This window comes from Pinus tabuliformis, chromosome 9 (assembly GCF_031772625.1).
Source record: "Pinus tabuliformis cultivar Carrire ecotype Pingquan chromosome 9, CPIR1, whole genome shotgun sequence".
Classification (NCBI taxonomy): Eukaryota; Viridiplantae; Streptophyta; class Pinopsida; order Pinales; family Pinaceae; genus Pinus; species Pinus tabuliformis.
Window position 1 is genome coordinate 1,907,273,474 of NC_142307.1, and position 21,150 is coordinate 1,907,294,623.

The following is a 21,150-nucleotide window of genomic DNA, read 5'->3' on the forward strand; positions in this document are numbered from 1 at the left end:
GATGATGAGGTTTGAACCGCGCAAAGAAGACCTAAATGTAAACATGATGCTCAGGAGCGGTATGACCACTGGTGATGATAAAGGTAAGAAGCCAGAAGAAAGTGCATGGGTTCGCAAGGCTCCTACTAAGGAATCTGAATTTGATTTAGAACGTGCGAAGGAGACATTCATGGAAGCTAAGAAGAGCTTCACGGAGGCCTCCACTTCAAGTAGTAAGGATCAATTAGAACCAGAAATGGATCCTTCAATGCTCACTACCTTTTTGGAGACATGCATGTGTTAGCCTCCTATACCAATAGGTTTTGATATCTCATGATTGACAGTGGAAGTGCCAAAAATGTCTACCTTCCATGCTGCTAAGGTTCCATTTTTGTGAAAGAAAAAGACAGTTTAAAAAATGTAAAGAGGGTATGCCTTAAAATAAAAATCAAAGGGCAAGAAAATGACTTGGTCAAAGAAAAAATAAAAGAAATGAACCCCAAACAAAGACCATGAGAGTGGCTAGTCCAAATTGCCATTACTGTTTTGATGGGTGGTCCAACAGCTCAAGCTGGGCCTCACCATGTTTTAAATTGCATGTTGTAGATTAGAGAGGAAGTACCTGTTCAAACAGCTCAAGCTTGACAGATGACTAGGTGGATAGAGAAAGAAAGGAGCCCAACTGCTTAATTTGGGCCCTTGGAAGTCATAAGGGTAGACTTAGATAGGAGGGCAGCAGAAAGAAAAAGACAATTATCAGGGTTTGCAAGGCTAAGTGCACCCATACAAAATGAAGAAAAAATCTTAGGCATAATAGGCAGGGTAGGCAGTTGAAGGTTGCAGAAAGCAAAATCCAAGCACATCACTTGGAGCAAATCAAAGTTGCCATCAGCAGGAAAGGCAATAGCAATGGCCTATATGGCAAAGTGCCAAATCATCACTAACTTCCCTCATTCCCTTCAAAGTTTCTTACTAACCTCCCATGAGCACTGCAGGATCTGCCTGATCAGTCCTCCCTACACTCTTCATTTGTACAAATTTTATGTCATAAATGACTTCTTTATTTTGAAAAGAAGCCACATTTCTTGTGTAAAAATTCTTTTCATTTTGATCTACTTCCTAACTAAGTTTGATTCTTGAAAAGCTTAGTAACTACCACTTCCCATTCTCATTCCCCCCCAGTACTAACTACTAGCTGTATTTACATTAAATCCCCTATGTTCCCCTTTCCCCTATTATTATAACACCAAGGTGTATAAAACCCCCAACAATGTATAAATATCCCCCCTTTAGCACTATAGCTAAATAAGTTTGTCTAAGGGAGACATTAGTCCACCAGGGACTATGGTTAACCCTGCTTTGGGATTGCTCTAATCTCTGGTCAGAGTAATAACCTACACTTATCCCTCATTTCCCCCTTTTTTCCTAAAAAATTTCATAAAGCCCCCTTTACCTCTGCTCAAACCTAATTCTAACCCTTTGTTCCCCCCGACAGATTAATTCTAAAACCCACAAAAACCCCAAAACCCAAAGTCCCGCACCCCAAATATTAAACTGAATATTTTAATCTGCGGGTGGGTCCCCCCCAACATGCACGACCGGTCGGGGCGCCCGCCAGCCGTCCATCGTCCGCCACCCCCGATCCAACGGTGGGCGGTCTTTTTCAGATCTCGACCCGTCTCCCTTTAACGTCCGGGGAGATAGTGGTATTGGTTCCCGTACATGGGACGCGTGGCGATCGGCGGGGTTGTTCGGAGCCCCCCTCCCCGATACCGCCTTCGCCCAAAGGTTGTGCGGGGAGACCGCTTACCACCTCCCCGATGCCACCTCCCTGCTATGTCACCCGCACGTCATCATGACGTCGTGCCTCCTCCGCCCGCCCTCGTGCCTCGTGGCCCTCCATGCAGCCCTGCCACCGCTCTCCGCTCGCCACCGTGTCCAGCCACGCTGGCCTCCAGCTCAGCGTCCACGTCACCCTCCGTACCCCGGGCCCGCCATGACGTCATGCTGACGTCATCGACAGAAAAGCGCCAATGTCCCTTTTTGTCCAAATTTGTCGTTAAAAAGCCCGTTTTTGGCCGTTTTGTGTCATTTTCGAGCGAAAGTGACCGAGCCGTTGTAAGCCTTTTCGCCACGAAATTGCTTCCGAAACACCAAATTCAAAGTTGGAGCCGCCACAACTCGTCAATTCAGTTGCATCGAGCACCCTTGTTCGACCCGAAGGCTTTCCGTGCTGTTTATCCAGGTATTCACCACAATTCCCTTGTTTTGCCCCTATGCATACCATTTCTCTGCAAATTCTCCATTAGGCACCTGTCAAAATCCCAAATTGAAGCTGTCTATTACTTAATTTGGAATTAAATCAATCCACATTGCCCCAGCTCCATAAACTTTATATTGAAACGATAAATTCACGGGCTAAAGTTACAAATTTATCCTTGAGCTGCCCGGCATTGTTCCCTTTTGCCGGGTGCATGCCCAAAGCTGCATTTCACCAATTTGAATCGTACATACCCTCTGCAATTCATCTTCATCAATTCACAATCCCTGTGAATTTAGCCAAGCAAAGCAGAGACAGTCCTTCATAGCCTGCCTATTCCACTTGACGAAAACTTCTAGCACTACCTGCATTCAATCTGTCATCTGAGCTTTCAGGAACCTTGCAAGTTATTACACTTGCCTTGTTCAATTCATACTACATAATGGCTGCTCCTGCACCCACAGCCCTCAGTGTTGCTCCCATAAATGCACCAAATAAAGACCTGGAGTCCTTGCCTCTTGCTGACAGGGACTACCTCATCCAAGACTTTGTGGGTAACAGGGACCATTTGCAGACCTTTAGGCAATTAAGAGATGACTACCTGAATGGCAAGGATACATATGGGATATGGGAGTCAAATCTGCCATACTACTGTCTCCTCTCTGTCAACATTTTTCCAGAGATTATTCGCCTATGTGCTGAAAATTATGATGTGCAGTACAGAGCTGTTAAGTCTCCATCTGGGAGCATCCTCTTTCACATTAGTGCTGAGTCCATCAACCAAATGCTCAACTTCAATCAAACTGAGCTGTTGTTCCCTTTCTCCATGAACTATCTGCTGGACACTGGCGCCAAGATGTCCAGTGAGGACATTCAGAAAATCATCAAGACATTTATGAGGCCTGACCACCAGCCCACAGGGCCACCTCCCTTCTTGGATGTCTATTTTACTGATGTAGGCAGACTTCTGTTGGACATGATTGCTTATGTGCGGGGATACAAAACCAGTGAGCATGTGGATGAAACAATGCTGGTATTTTTAGCTGCTTATAGCCCAGGCCAACCCCCTGCCCGCAAATATAATTTTGCCAAATTCATAGCTAACAAGATTCATGATCAGCTGTGCAAAGTAGACAGAGAGGGCATCTTCAAGTATTCATCTTATATCTACCACCTTTTCATGTACTATCAGTCCGAGGCTTTTCCATGCTACATCAAAAAGCTGTACTCTAAAGGGGAAAGAAGATCTGTTATCTTCTGGACATCTGTATATCATCAAGTGCAAAAGTCACCATATTCATATTGTGAATTCATTGACCAGTTTGTTTATCCAGTCTCTTGTTTATTAATGAGGTCCCCTCCTCCCAGAATATCATTTGAAATACAGAAGGTCCTGCAGCTCTCCAAGAATTACAAAATAGGTGATTGGTACCTATATGAGGATCATACAGTCATCAGAGTCTATGGCTGTGAGCTCTGTCCATACAGGCTCCCAAAATATGTGCCCATGAGGCTATTTGCCTTGGAGTATTATAGGCAGCTAATTCACTCTGACCTCACTCACTTTCACAGCTCCAAAAAGAAAGCCCATCTCAAGTTCAAGCACCACCTGGGCCCCTTCATAATGAATAAAAAAGAGGGATGGCAAGATGCTGAGCTAATCCTTAAAGATAAGTACATGCTCTCAAAAAGCTTCCATTGGGTCCCCTATGACCCTGAAGGCTTCATCACTGCTAGAAGAGTTAAGTACAGGCTGTTAGGCTATGAGCATTGCAAGTACCCACATATTGAAAAGTATGCCAATAAGCAAGAATGGCTGCAAGACACTTTAATTGAAAAATTAACTGAAGAAGAGTTGATGCAAAAGAATGTCAAGGATTTGGAAAAGACTCTTGACCTAGATTCTGTGCAGCAGGTACCCTTCAAGCGACCGCACCCAGTAGGAGAAGGGACCTCGGCCACAACAACTGCACCAACAACACAGACATCTTCCACAGCAGCACCAGGTACAGACAAGGGCAAAGGAATAATGGGTGCTGAAGAACAAACAGTCAAAGAACAGCCTGCCTCCTCAATAGGGCAGCAACAAGAGCACACCCCTCCTCCACAAACTGAGCCACCAGCAGTACCAATTTTGCAGACCCCAACACATGAGGAGAGGGGTATGAAAAGAGACAAAGAAGAGTCCACTCCTGCTAGTGGATCCTCCCAGCAACCCCAGGCCAAGAGGCAAAGGGTTGATTCTCCAGAGATAGAAGAAATCAATGAAGAAGTCCTTGACAGTTCAAGGAAAGATGGAGAAGGTAGCCAACATATAGGTACAAGCTCCTTTCAGCAGGAGCAGGCATTACAACTTGGTTTGGAGGTGTTCTCCTCCGCTTAGCAAAGCAAGAAGCCCAAAAGCACTAAGGCTTCTTTCAAGCAAATCAAGGCCCAAAACAACTTGCTGAGAGTAGAAGTATATAAGCAGTTTCTAAAGGAAACACCAGCCAAACAAGAAAGACTGATGTCTGTATATGACATCCAAGAGGAGAAGATGATCCTCAGTCATTTCAAACCCAAGGTGCCGCAGCCTAAATCAGCTGCGGATTATGTGAGGACAAGGGTGGAAGTCATGGCAAAAGACATTCACCCCATGGACCAAATAGAACTCCACAAGCGAACTGGAGAAATGGTCTATGCCACCTTGGTGGACAGGGCATCCATGGCCCATGAGTTAAAAGAATCATTGAAAAATACCAACATTCAGTTGGATTTTGAAAGAATGTCCTCCATGGCCAAGGACAACATAATAAAATCACTGGAGGACATCATCATTGACTTAGGACATGATCCTAAGGATCCAAAGGGCATAAGGGCCCTCCTGAAGAAAAAATAAGATGACCTAAATGCATTAAAGAAAAGGTTAAAGCTGCTGCCCACCGAGCACCCTCAAACAATAGAGTTACAGAAGGAAAAGGAAGCCGATGAGCAGCTGGATCTTATAATGCAACTCAACCAGAAGGTCCTTGATTTGGAGAAAGAGCTTGAAGGCTTGCTACAAGATAAGCAGGGAGAATCTACGTCCCAAGCTCCTCCAACCACTTCAACCACAACAACAACTACAGAGGCAGCAGTAGCCCCTGTCACAACCACAGCAACAACAGAAGCAGCAAAAACAACAGCTCCAGACTCCAGTACAAGCATGGAAGAATTGACTAAGGCCATTAAAGAAATGGAGCTCCAGGCCAATGAGATAAAGCAAGCCAAGGAAAAATTTGCAGAATTAGATGCCAAATATGACAAATCAAAAACAACTGTGGCAGAACAAGGCAGAGAAATAAAGGCCTTGAAAGAGAAAATAAATATTTTGGAAAAGGAGCTCAAACTAGAGACTGCTATGGCAGAAATCAAAAGAATTTTGTGGGCCCGAATTGACCAATCCATCACTAAGCAATGGAAGTCAATTAAGACTGTGCATGAGCAGATGGATTTGATTGGCCAGGCACAAACAGAGGTTCAAAGGGCCAAAATAGTGCTGGGAAACAGGCCGGAGCTGGCCAATAGATTGATAGATTTTTTGAACAGGCAAACAAAGGAAGAACTGGCAGCCATCAATATTGTTAACAGAACAGAGGCTGTCCTTACAGTTAAAAAGGTACTCACTCTCAGAAATTATGTACAAACTGTGGAGAGGAAGTGCTATGAAATTCAGGCTGAGGTGGATGAGTACAAGGCCAAAATGGCAGCACTGCAAGCCAAGGGACTGCCTAGCCTACTAAACAGCACAGAAAGACTACTCCCCCGTGAGCAATATGCAAACAGGATGACCACCTTTGTGGAAAATCAAATTACTGCATCTGACAGTACTTCTGAAGAGGCAGGGCCTCCAACAGGGCAGAGTCTTCTGCAGAAACTTGAGAATATATTTTTGATTGAAAATGAAATCCACCACCTTTTTGAGATTCCTCCAAATTTTTACAGATATACTGAAGTAGATGAGACTTTGGTGAAGATCCGAAGACACCAAATGCCCAAGGAGGATTGGTGGCAAGCAATGCTTCAAATTTTGCCACAATAACTTCAGATGTTCCATCCCAGTCAGCTACAGCTCAGCAAAAGTCAAACAGCATTAAAGCAGCATTAAAGGCAGCTGAAAGGTGACTCAGCAAAAGACAGCGGCAGCAAGCAAAAGATAAGATATACGCACTTTTTAGACAGCGTATCCTCAAACCGACTCCAACAGGCCACAAAGTCAACATCTTCTGACCATTTTGGACAGCTAAGGCACTGAAGAGTTACTACAGCATTTACTCCCTCAGCTACAACGCTCCAGGAGTTGGCATGACATTAATGAAGCATTTACTCTTCAGCTAGATATTTTCTTATGTAAATTATGTATATATACCTCCCCTAGCAACGTATGAGGGGTTGGTGATTTTCACTCTGAGGCAAATGTATTGTATACTTTCAGATTATCTAATGCAAAGGGTTGGACAAGCTCAGTGATTTCCTGAAAGTTTGATGTCTTGCTGATGCCATGCGTGCTATTGCAGAATTCTTGTGCTGTCTGATGGAATAATAAGTTTTTCTCAATCTCTGTTTTGTCTTTTATGTTTATTAAATCATACTCATGTTCCACTAATCTAGCAGTAGAGAAAAAGAATAGTGCAGGACATGTTTGGTTACACCTTGTGCTCAATCTTTACTGCTGTAAATGTTTTCTTCAGAATTAATCATGGACATGAATTCTTAATTGCTCATGTTTTCATTAATTCTATAAATCTGAATGTTATATAGAAATTCTTCACTGCTTATAAATAATATTCTCACTGTTTCTCCATACCAATTTGTTGGAAGATTCTTAATTGCCTTTCATAGCCTGGTTACATCACACTTAATCACAATTTCGAAACATTGTTTCTCAGACACTTATCTGGCTCTGCAGCATCACTACTGTATCAACACATCATATCAAACAACTAAAGGACCACTGACTCCATGCCCAATGGCCTAGAACACTCTAGTGAGCACATATATATCTTGACTGAAATCATCACCCAGCAAATTCCAAAAAACAAAACCTTGAGCATCATAGCTAGCCTAATATTTTATACAAACAAAGCTAAAGCATAAAGAGAGAGCCCTCTTTGGTCATAGGTAGGCTAGAACCTGTGACCCAAAGATTGGTTAGTGGTTACCTCGGCCGTATTCCCTTGGGAGTCAAAGGGAACAACCTGAGTGTTAACAGCATGAAACTACTACATGACAGCAAGGCAGTAAAAGGACTATAGGAACTTATCACTAGGTGCGTGGGGTCAGGAGAATCGCATGTGGTCCGGAAACTTGGAAAGCATGCATTGCGCACAAGAAGGGAAATGGGGTTGACTGCACAAATCGGGGAATATGAAATGGATAAGGTAATATTAGATCTCGGATCAGACGTGAATGTACTGCCAAAACAAACATGGGAATGCATGGGCAGACTCACGCTATAGTGGTCTCCTATTCAGTTACGAATGGTGAACCAACAGAAGATCTTTCCCATGGGAAGACTGCAAGGGGTAACAGTAGATATTGAAGGTGCGAGCACGCAGGCGGATTTTGCAGTGATAGATATTGTCAATGATAGTAATCCCTACCCCGTGCTACTAGGAATAGACAGGGCCAGACCGCAAACCACTAGAAGCTCATTAGACATCCCCAGGGTGTGGAAACCTAGTTCTAGCACCCTCCCGTACTACTTTAGGTGAGACCTCAGTCCACGCTCCGTGGACTGTTGCCGAAAGGGCCAGTAGTACCGGGATTTGCTTGGCTAAATCACCTCTGAACCTGGGTCAGGCCCATACAAGCAAACAAAATCTTAAGAAGCGCAAAATGATCTTTGAGAAAAAGTCACTACGCATAGTAGTACTGCTAGATCCAGCCGAAGGAGCACGATACACTGCATCGATGCACGACGACGATAGTGATGATGATATCAATTGTATTTACAAGATAATTGCATGAGAAGAGGATTGGGTGAATCTGACTGCAGATGGAAGGATTTCATGGGAGCGCAAAAGCTCCTACACTTCAGATTCAGACGAAGAGATAAAGCGATGGCAGAATCAGCTACCCGAAGTAACAACGCTTAATTGCAACATGATGGTTAGATCGCTACGCTGCATGATAATAGAAGTAAGGGATATGCGAACATATGATGAGTTGACAGCGGTGGATGAATTCCTGAGAAAATTTGAAGGCACAGTACTAGAACAACAACAGTTCAATGCGCTAAAGTGGGCACTGCGTGCGACGCCTGCATGATGGTGGGGTACGCATCTGGGAAGTTTTGAGAACCGGCGCGGATGCAGAAGAATGATGTGCCTATGATTTGGGAAACCATAGATACGGCTAGTAGACAAATATGATGGACGAGATGATCCACACACACACCTCGCGAAATGGACCAAGGTCTATGGGGAAGAGCCACAACCTGAACAGGTACATTTATTCTATCATACCATAGATGTCATACCCATGAATTGGTATACTGAGACTGAGCTCTGCCATGGAATAAGTGAATGGTATGTCTTGCGCGAGGGATTTCTGTTAACCTTCACGTTTGAAGATCGTTGGTCAGATACTGTTGACAATGCAGTACAGGCAGTAAAAGAAGCTATCTTCAAAATATCCCAGGAGCCAATGGAAGTACTTCAGCCAGAATGGGTGACATAGTTGAGCTGCACACTAATGTAAATGTTGAGGAGGATGATGAGGACCCACGAAACATTAAAATTTCAGAAATGGAAGGCTGTCGCGAGATTCGTGGACCATCACTTGAAGACCTCGACATTACTGCACTGCTAAAGATGAAGCAGGTCAACATTGGAATGGAGGCGGAGCCGAAGTACGCAACGCTTGGGGACTATTAGGATGATGCCATGGTGGATAAGGTCACTGAGTTACTCCACGAATACTAAGACTTGTTCCCGACCAAAATTACGGACTTAAAAGGGATCGTTGGCTACTTAGGGATGATGAAGATCATCCTGAAACCTGATGCGAAGCTAGTTAGGCGACAACCATACCGCTTGAATCCGAAGTATAAAGAAAAATTCCGTGATGAGTTAGACAAAATGCTTGTAGCCAGAATTATTGAACCAGTGGAAGAATTTGACTAGGTAAGTCCTATGGTAGTACAGGAAAAATTATAGAAGGGCGAAATAAGAATATGCATGGACCGTAGGAAGTTGAACGACGCCTGTGTACATGATCCATTCCTGACACCATTCACAAATGAAGTACTGGAGAATGTTGGCGGTCAAGAAGCATACTCATTCACAGATGGGTTCTCAGGGTACCATCAAATCAAGATCGCGTCGGAAGATAGGAGAAAAATGACCTTCACAATAGAATGGGGCTGCTTTCAATACATCGTTATGCCATTTGGACTGAAGAACGCACCAGCTATATTTTCGCGCATCGTGGTGGCCGTGTTCAAAGAATACATCCACAAGTTCTTGGAGGTCTATCTGGATGATTGGACAGTCTTTGGATTAGTTAAGCACCATGTAGCGAGCTTACACTTGATGCTGGATACTTGCTGCTGACACCAGATTGTGCTGAACCTTAAGAAGTGGACATTCCTCGTTCCCTTTGGAAACTTTTTGGGACACATGGTCTACAAACAAGGCCTGATGGTGGACCCTGAGAAGATTGCCGTTATCCTAAATTTGGAAGCACCAGGAAGTGTTAAACAACTGTGCGCTACCTTGGGGCACACTGGATACTATAGGAAGTTCATCAAAAGTTATGCCTAAATAACCATGCCGATGGAAAATTTATTGAAAAAAGATGTTACATATTGCTGGAATGATGATTGCATGAAGAGTTTGGATGTCCTGAAGAGGAAACTAGCCTCCGCTCCAATCATGGTCTTCCCAAAATGGGATGTGGAATTTCATGTACATGTTGATACATCGTGTATCGCGCTGGAAGCCGTACTCACACAAGAGGGCACGGAGGGTATGGATCACCCGATCTGTTTGCAAGTCGGAGATTGTCCAAAGCAGAAAAGAACTACTCTACCACCGAGCGTGAGGGGTTGGCAATGGTGTACGCGCTGCAAAAATACCAACACTATTTACTCGGGGGACATTTGAAGATGTATACCAACCATTCCATGTTGAAATACCTAGTGAATAAGCTTGTGTTGGGGGGGTGCATATGAAGATGGCTCTTACTATTTCAAGAATATGATTTTGAGGTCATAGTCAAGTCGGGACGCCTAAAAGTAGGACCGAATCACTTGTCAAGAATTGAGACGGGCAAGGAACCCACGAATTTTGAGGAGGGACTACTTGATGCACATCGCTTTGTAGTGCATGTCGCAGATAGAAACTTCAAAGATGTAATCCATTTTCTAACAACAGAGACTACGTCGAAAGAATACTCAGTCCAACAGAAGAAGGAATTGGTGGTGCGTGCGATGGACTTTTCTGTCATCGTGGGGCACCTCTACAAAATGGGCAATGATGAGATATTGTGAAGATACATACCTGAATTTGAACGATATCAGATCCTCACAGAAACACATGGGGGCACTACAGGAGGACACTATGCAGAACGTGCGACCGCACAGAAGATTCTTCGTGCAGGGTTATGGTGGTCAACCCTACGCCGGGATTCAAAAGCACACTGTAAGGCCTGTGATATATGTCAAAGGACTGGAAAACCATCACGAAGGGATGAGATGCCACTAAATCCACAAATGACACTGCAGCTGTTTGAAAAATGGGTAATCAACTTTGTGGGACCAATCAAACCTTAGGGAAAGACTGGTGCATGTTACATCATCACCATGATGGAGTACCTGGATGAGCAGAAGTGCAGTCAGTCAAGGATTGCATGACCGTTACAACTGCGAAGGTTTTGTTCGAAAACTTGTTGACATGGTTTCGTTGTCCGAAAATCTTAATGAGCAATTGCGGAACACATTTCCTGAATGAATCCATCAGCGCACTCACAGAAGAGTTCCAGGTGTATCATCAGAAAAATACACCGTACCACCCACAAGCCAATGGGACAGTAGAGGCATTCAACAAAATACTGGAGATTGCATTGACCAAAGTTTGTAACACGCAGTGAAACGGCTGGGATCTGCACATACCTGCCGTATTATGGGCGTATAGGACAACGTGCAAGAAATTGATGGGACGAACACCTTTCCGGTTAGTCTATGGCACGGAAGCTATCATGCCAATGGAATACATCGTACCTAGTTTGCAAATAGTAGTGCTCACAGGCATGACGGACTGCGAAGCTTTGGAAGAAAGGCTCGCGCAATTAGAAGAACTCGAGGAAGAACGGTTTCTGGCTGGATTTCATCAGCAGGTACAAAAGTAGCGAGAAAAGGCCTGGCACGACCACCATATCAAGTTGCGCACCTTCAAAGTAAACGACTTAATGCTACTGTATGACAGCAAGTTTGAAAAATTTCTAGGAAAATTCAGAATGCACTGGCTGGGACCATATGTGGTTAAGGAGGTCACAGACAGAGGCACGGTCCAGCTAGTCAAACTAAATGGAGAACCCTTCCCAGGCAAAGTAAATGGCAGTCGCTTGAAATCCTACATGGGTGGTCTGGCTCTCTGACTAACTAGTCGAAGCACAGTCTTCACGACCCGCGGAGCCAGAAAAAAGCGCGGGACTATAACCACATGCAACAGATGTCGGTACCAAGATAAGGACACAATTCAAACGCAGATGATTCAGAAGCAAGAATGCAGTAGGTACATCAGGAAAAGTCTTAGTGCACTGCCGACATTCAGGCTGTTGGGACCAGTTGGAGGGACTCTGCGCCAAGCTTGCCACGCCAACAAGGTGACTCGAGACGAGTCATGATGATTGTGTTGGGGGCCTGTTGGGCATGGAATCCCCCCATAGCATGTTTTGGGGCTCAAAGCCCAAGTTTTGGACAAATGTATTGTAAGACTCCGTGAATTGCGGGTGTGGAGCGTGAAGTATAGGATGAGTCATAGGGTTGTTCGCCCTAAGTATTGTAAAGTAATGTAAGGTCATGTCGCCCTAGCCATGGTCCGCGAACCATGGGATTGTATAAATAGAGAGAGGCTCTAAGTTGTAAAGATAGCATTGGAGAGATAGATGACTACACATGGTTCAAGGATAGAGTAAGAGTCTAAATGTATTGGATCGTAGTAGTAGGAAGAGGCTCTGCAGCTGAGTGTGCAAAGGCCTAGTAGAGTCCGCAGCTAAGTGCGTGGACCCCTGCAGCTGAGTGCGTAGGGCAGTGTCGAGTCTGTAATCTTGAACGAAGAATAATAAAGAAAATTTAATTCCAATTTCTGTGCATCTGCTTGTGTATTGCCTTCTTTACATTTATACTGTGTTGTTTATCATGTGCACTTATGTGATTGCTAGATATACTATTAATTATCACTAGTCTTACACAAACAAATTGAGTAATAAGGTAATAACAGATTAAATAGCAAGGACCTTAGGTATAATACGGGTTGCACCCTGAGTAGGGTTGCACAGAAGCAGCATCACAGGTTGCGAGGGACTAACAGGTGCGCATAGCAACGTGTGCAAGGTCAAACTGCAGATCGCCAGAAACTCATCTGATCCAGGAATCTTTTGCTTATAGATGTATGAAAAGAATTCACATGTAAAAATTGCAGCTTAACACAGAAATTAATGTGCACACAAGAAAAGAAGAAGAAAACACATAAAGGCACAAAATGAAGACAACAAGACTTGATAACAGAGTTCGTCCAACTCGGACTACATCTCCGGGCCCTGCTCAATCAATGGGGAGGCCTCCATTCATTAAATGGCATGAAAAGAAGAGAATTACAATCACCAGTTACATAAAAAGAGGCTTATACCTCCATTTTGAAAAATGGCTGTGAAATGGAGACCTCAGATGGAGAAATGGATAGCACCAATGCATCTGTGGTGTTGAGAGGGGTTGAAAATATATAATATTTGTCCAAAACAGACAAAATGCACTATCGGCCCTCCTGAAAGCTCTCCTGCCTTGAACAGTGTGTTGAAAATCCTCCCTCTCATACTTTTCCAATCACTGGGCTTTTATAATGTCTCTTTTGGTTGCAGTGCACCTAGATTGGAGGTCATTTCCTTGGAATAACAACTATTGAATGGAAGGATCGGCAGGCACAACCAACCCTGAAAATAGGCCTTTTTTGTTCCAAGCAATAATACATAAAACATAAGAAAATCTAACCAAATGCCCTTTTAACCAGACTTCAAATATATCAAATCGGGCTTATAGACCCATTGGGTCTGGCCCTTTATCACAAATCTTCATATTCCTGGTTCAATAATCATGGTTCGTTGCCGATCGCCAATTGTCGATATTGCCGATATCGACGTATCGCATTGGCCCTATCGGATCGACATATCGCATCACTGCGGCTCAAGGGTCCTGGTCCTTGGTCCTGCCAATCATCGATCGTCCAATCACTCTGATCGTTGATATTGCAATCGCAAGTCAGTGTTGCCCAGTTCTGATATCGCGTGCCTGAAATCGCCGATATCAGCCATCACTTGCTTCTGATTACGATTTAGTCAGAGATCACTGATCGAGGGTTCTGCTGCGCCTCCTTAAGCCCGTCTCTTGGACTTCTCCAATTGTGATTTTGCCTTTCAAAGGCTGAAAGCCATTTTTTAGTGAAAATGCCTCCTTTTCTAAAGGGACAAGGCAATTTTCTTTTCGTGATAACTTCATCATCCAGACTCCGATTGGAGTGCCGTTCACACCGTTGGAACTAGGGTGACGAGCACTTCGATCTGATGTCAAGACACTTGCCTTTCTGCCATTTTGAATTTTGATATTTTCCATGCCATTGTATCTGAAGATCCACCTAGATCAATCATCCCCATTGAGGAGCTTTTGGAGCACCAAAAGCTTTCATTAGTCAATCGACAAGTGAGGGAATTGTTCCCTCACCTTTTCCTTCTCTAGCCATTTGGCCTTACTGGGGTGCATTCCCCTGAAACCAACTCGAAGGTATTCCACATCTCCTCGTCGTGAAGTCCTGGTCCTTCTGTCAAGGATGATGTCTTCAGGTAACTCATCGAGATATTCTGGTGCAAAATCATCAATTGTAGGAACTGTGCCCACCTCATTGGTGTCCATGATCAATGGTGGTTCATATAGCTTTAGGTTCTCTACATTCACTACTGAGTACATCTGCATATATATCAGCAAATCAAGACGAAAGGCATTGTTTCCAATATTCTCTAGAATGGTGAATGGACCATACCGGATGGGTCGCAACTTCTTTCCTTCTCCCTTCATCCTGTCCTTGTTGACGTGGAACCACACTTTGTCACCCAGTTGGAATTGATGGTCGATTCGGTGTTTGTCATGTCAAGCCTTGTAACGGGCTTGACTTTTCTCCAACTACTCTTGTACTGCTTGGTGAATCAATTGGATTCACTGAATGAACTGCTGAGTTTTGTCCCTATCATTACATCCACTAGGGCCATCTTCCCTTCCAAAGACCATATCAAAAGGGTCCTTTGGTAGGTAACCAAAACATGTCTCAAATGGTGAACATTGCATAGATGAATGTACTACTCGATTGTAGGAATGTTGTACATATGGGAGATGCTTATCCCACAACTTGGGATGTTTCCCACAATAGCCTCGTAGCAAGTGTACCATGGTACGACTGACAACCTCTATCTGTCCGTCAGTCTACAGATGAAATTCCATGCTTCTTTTCAAGGATAATTTTAGGGGCGAATGTTCGCCCTTTGGCGAAATTAAGGGGTTTTAAATTTTTAGTGGGCGAATATTTTGTATCATAGTAAATTTTTACAAATCACCTCAAATAGTCCACCTTATTTTAAGGGAAAGGGTAAAAAAAGTAAATTTAGCCCTTGAAATTAGGACTTACAACCTTCCATTCGCCCATTTTCAAGAATAGGTTTTATTTAAGTGAATCCTATGGGCCAAATACCATATTTATAAAAGAGGTATGGTAAATTAATAAAAATATAAATAGATGAGAGGTATGGTAAATAAATAAAACATTTTTTATATTTACTCCATAAGTCACCTTATATACATGTAAGGGTGTAAACAAATAAAAATATAAGTAAAGTGGAGGTATGGTAAATAAATAAAACGTCTTTTTATACTTACTCAAAAGGTATGGTAAATAAATAAAAATATAAATAAACTAGACGTATCGTAAATAAATAAAACCTCTCTTGAAGTATCAAGAAAGAGGTTTTATTTAAGTGAATCCTATGGGCCAAATACCATATTTGTAAAAGAGGTATGGTAAATTAATAAAAATATAAATAAACGAGAGGTATGGTAAACAAATAAAATATTTTTTTATATTTACTCCATAAGTCACCTTATATTTAGGAACACTCAAAAAATGGGTTATATTTAAGTGAAACCTATGGCCAAAATACTATGGGACAAATACCATGGACTAGATTGTTATTAATACCATGCAAAAAACCATTATTAACCCTAATATTAGGATTAATAAAAATAAAAATGGCACATGGTATTGACCCATGGTATTCACCAAAATGGCACATGGTATTGACCCAAGGGATTCACCTGGAATGTAGCCTATTTAAATGGGGAAATTAAACCAGCATGTAGCCTATGCTAAGATTCACTAGGACTTTACAAAGTTTTATTATTTAGTGAAAGACTCGCCAAGATCTTACAAGATTTTATAATTGAGTAAAATATTCGCCATGCCTGGTGAGAGATTCGCCAAAAAATTATATATACATATTATATTATTTATAAAATCGCCTTCCATTTTTCCTATATACCATGGAGATTCGCCCATTTATTATATTTATAAATTTAGGGGGGCTTCTTAAAATTTTCCCTGCTTCTTTTCAATTTGGTGTCCATCATCTTCCACATGCTAATCCAAAACTCTCTGAGAAAGCGAGAGTCTCGATCTGACACAATCGATGTGGGTTATCCAAAATGGACCCAAACATGCTGAAAGAAAAGAGAAGCAGTCTTCTCTGCAGTGATCTGCTTTTTACAAGGCATAAGAATACACATCTTTCTAAAACGGTCAACGATGACATATGAATAGTCACGACTCTTTTTAGACAAAGGAAAACCTCCTACAAAGTCCATTGACACACTTTCTTATGGGTGACTCGGAATAGGGAGTGGTGTGTAGAGCCTGAGTTTTCTATTAGAGGGCTTTGAAACAGAACACATCACACAACCCTTTACATAAGAGTCACAATGTTTTTCATATGAGGCCAAAAACAAAATCTTTGTACATGACATAAATTCTTTTTGACACAAAAGTGTCCAAACACAAGAGAGGTGTGGGCCTCTCGAATTACATTTACTCTTTCCCCTGTGGGAATACAAAATTTAACAAGGTGATACAACAGTTTCCCCTGCAAGTGATAGTTGCCCACCTGTGAACCATGGGGTAGTTTTGCATAAATCCCTTAAAGTCATCATCGTTAGCATATTGTTCAGCATAACTCTCAAAATATAATGAAGCATTATGCAAAATAACAGAAGCGGAAATAGGAGGGCGAGATAGCATATTGACCACTTTATTGCTAGTGCCCTTCTTATACTTTATTACCAGATGAAACTGTTGAACAAAATCCATCCACCTGAAATGACGAGATCACTGCAACTTGGTCAATGACTAAAGGTACTGCAAGGGTTGATGATCCATATGGATGATGGTCTCCTTGCTGATCAGGTAGTGTTTCCACTTTTTCACTCTTGGCACCAAGGCATAAAGTTCCTTGTCATAAGTGGGATATTTTATCACAGCTTGAGAAAACTTCTCAGAATGGTAACAAATCGGCTTCTTTTGCTGCATTAGTACAACTCCATTGGCATAACCGCTGGCATCGATTTCGATCTCGAATGGATGTTGGAGATCAGGTAAGGCTAAGACTGGCGCGGTGCTGATCCTTTCCTTCAATGTTTCGAAATACTTCTGCTGTATTACTCCCCATTGGAAGACCTGTTTCACACTTGTCAATGTGTGCAAAGGTGCTGCAATAACAGAGAAATTGGAAATAAATCTCCTCCAATACTGGACTGCACCTAAAAAGCTACGGACCTTGGTTACACTAGTAGGCTTAGGCACATTTACAATTTCTTCAACTTTAGAAGGATCAATCTTTAACTGACCATGACCAACAATATGACCTAGGTAACCCAAAGAGGTTTTCCCGAAGTCACACTTTGACAACTTTACATAGAGTTTTTCTTTTTTCAATACATCAAGCACTTTCTTTACATGACACACATGTTCAACCCAACTTTTACTAAAGACAAGTATATCATCTAAATATACAAGAACAAATTCATCAATGAAAGGCTGAAAGAGATCATTCATGACCCTCATAAAAGTGGCTGGAGCATTGCAAAGCCTTAACGACATCACCATCCATTCGAACAACCCCTATTTGGTCTTGAAGGTGGTTTTCCACACGTCCTACTCTGCAATTCGGACCTGTTGATAACCACTACGCAAATCCAATTTTGTGAAATAAACAACATTCTTTAATTGAACTAATAAATCATCAATGTGTGGAAGAGGGTAGCGATTTTTCACCGTGATCTTGTTTAGTGCACGGTAATCCCCACACATCCTGCATGTGTCATCTTTCTTTGGCACTAAGACAATCGATGAACCACACGGAGAAGTGCTCGGCCTAATGACCTCTTGTTCCAGCAATTCCTGCACCCGTTTCTTGATTTCCTCCATCTCAATGATCGACATCCTATACATGCCAATATTCAGTAAAGGAGCGTCATGCTGCAAATGGATTTCCTGTTGGATTTCCCTCTTCAGAGGTATTCCCTTCGGTTCCTAAAACAACTCATCATAATTAGAATTTAATTTAGATAATTCATGTTTATGTTTCTGATCACAACCCTGGAAAGCATCAGCTAATTATGCCTCTTTTTCCCTTACAACCATGAGCATGCAACGCTTACTGGAATTCACCAGCCTTTTCATTTGTCCAGCACTTACAAGGCTGGCATTGATTTTATTTTGAGGAGCCCTTACTATATATTCTACCCAATATTTTGTGATTTGGTATTTATTTTCATGACAGAAAAAGAATGCCTTTCTATCATATAGATACGGACTCCCCAACACCATGCCACAAATATCCAATGGGATTACATCTAGTTCTACTTCATCCACTAGCTTAGAAGCGATCACAAATTTTACTTTACACTGCTTGGTTACATTCAGTTTTTCTTTATCATGTATCCATCCAAGTGGGTGAGGTTTCAGATGTGGTTTTGTTTCTAAGCCGAGTCTCTTTACCAGGGATTCTGCAATTAAGTTTTCTTGGGATCCGGTATCAAACAGAGTTTCTACCTTAGTATGATTTATAAAAACTCTGATATGAAATAGTTCAATTGTCTTTCGATCATTAGGAAGGGACTCATTTACAGAACTAGTGCCTTCATGCAATTGAAAATTAACATGAGGTGTAAGAGTACCTTTTGTTCCTACTGCTGTGATCAACGCTTCATCTTCGGAATCCGATCCAAGGTCTTACTGCGCAGTTGCCACTGTCTTCTGCTTCCCTTTTCCTCCATACTTCTTTGGATGCTTTTCTGGGTGTTGTTTCCAATAGTGATCGTCATTGTGGCCTTCCTTTTGCAGTGATTGCAGTATGGCTTTTCTCCTTCTTTGGCTGTTGCCGTCTTCTTCTCCTTTCCTTTCCATTTCACTTTAGATTTTCCATTGGGAGGTTTGAACGGTGGTTTTCTGGAATGATCATCTCTTTCATTTTTGCCCCTGTTCTCAATATGAATTGCCTTTACGCTGGCTGAGTCAATAGAAGTTGGTTCAAACAACAACAATGAATGCCTAATGTAGCTATGCAATGAGCCAATATACTTAGTTACAACTTTAGGTGTATCAAATGCAATACCCAAATTCAGTGCTTGCTTTCTAAACTCCTCTATAAAACTCTAAACATCTTGACCTTTGCCTTGTCTTAAATATTGCCAATTCATTAAAGCTTTTTGCTTGTATCCTAAGGGATAAAATTGTTCCTTTAATGCAAAAATAAAACTAGGCCATGAGGAAAAGAGGTTACCCACATTCTTACTGCATTGAAATTTGCTCTCCCACCAAACTTGAGCGGTGCTGCTCAGCCGTAGAGAGGCTAGCTAGATCTTTGCCTCATCCTCCACGATACACTAAATCCTGCAGTAGACCTCAATCTTCCTAATCCAATTATTAAGCTTCTCTGCATTACCTTCACCATTAAACATAGGAAGATCAAATTTCACATCTAATTTAAAAAAAGGTTTCTTAAATGCATCCTTTGAATTTCTATGATTATGGTGGTGAGAGGAAGGAGAACCTTCACTTGCGGAAGGAGAAGGAGGGGGTTCTTCTCCACCATTTCCATGTGCTGAACCTTGTTCTTCTAGGTTTCTCTCTTCTACTTTCTCCAACCTTAAAACCAACTGACTGATATTCTCTTCCATTGAATAGAAGGTCTTGTGGAAATTGCACTCCTCTTCAAGATGAGCTTCATCTTCTGCCATGTTTCTCCTTCAATGTGCACGCCTCGCTTCGGGATCGAAAGGCTCTAATTCCCCTTCACCTTTTTGGAGTCTGTCTCTTGTTAGCATACAAACATGCAATTCACATCTAAAAAGACCTACTCTAATACCACTTGATCAAGGAATATTTCTCTTATAGATGTATGAAAAGAATTCACATGTAAAAATTGCAGCTTAACACAGAAATTAATGTGCACACAAGAAAAGAAGAAGAAAACACATAAAGGCACGACAAGAAGACAATAAGACTTGATAATGGAGTTCGTCCAACTCAGACTATGTCTCCAGGCCCTGCTCGATCAATGGGGAGGCCTTCATTCATTAAATGGCATGAAAAGAAGAGAATTACAATCACCAGTTACATAAAAAGAGGCTTATACCTCCATTTTGAAAAATGGTTGTGAAATGGAGACCTCAAATGGAGAAATGGATAACACCAATGCATCCGTGGCATTGAGAGGGGCTAAAAACATATAAGATTTGTCTAAATCAGACAAAATGCACTATCGGCCCTCCTGAAAGCTCTCTTGCCTCGAATTGCGTGCTGAAAATCCTCCCTCCCATACTTTTCCAATCATTGGGATTTTATAATGTCTCTTTTGGTTGCAGCGCACCTATATCGGAGGTCATTTTCCTTGGAATAACAACCGTTGAATGGAAGGATCAGCGGGCACAACCAACCCTAAAAATAGGCCTTTTTCATTCCAAGTGATAATACATAAAACATAAGAAAATCCGACCAAAAGCCCTTTTAACCAGACTTCAAATATATCAAATCGGGCTTATAGACCTGTCGGGTCTGGCCCTTTATCACAAATCGGCATATCGCTGGTTCGATAATCATGGTAGCGGGGATTACCAACAGCCAATCGCTGATTGCCGATATCGCCGTATCGTCGATATCGCCGTATCGCCGATATCGCCGTATCGCATCGGCCCTATCGGATCGGCATATCGCATCGCTATGGCTCAGGGGTCCTAGTCCTTGGTCCTACCGATCGCCAATCGGCCGATCGCTCCGATAGCCGATATCGCAATCGCAAGTCGGTGTTGCCCTGTTCCGATATCGTGTGCCTGAAATCGCTGATATCGACCATCACTTGCCTCCAATTGCGATTTAGTCAGAGATCGCTGATCTGGGATTCTGCTGCGCCTCCTTAAGCCCACTTCTTGGACTTCTCCAATTGTGATTTTTCCCTTCAAAGGCTGAAAGCCATTTTTCAGTGAAAATGCCTCCTTTTCTAAAGGGACAAGGCAATCTTCTTTTCGCAATAACTTCATCATCGAGACTCGGATTAGAGTGTCATTCACACCATTGGAACCA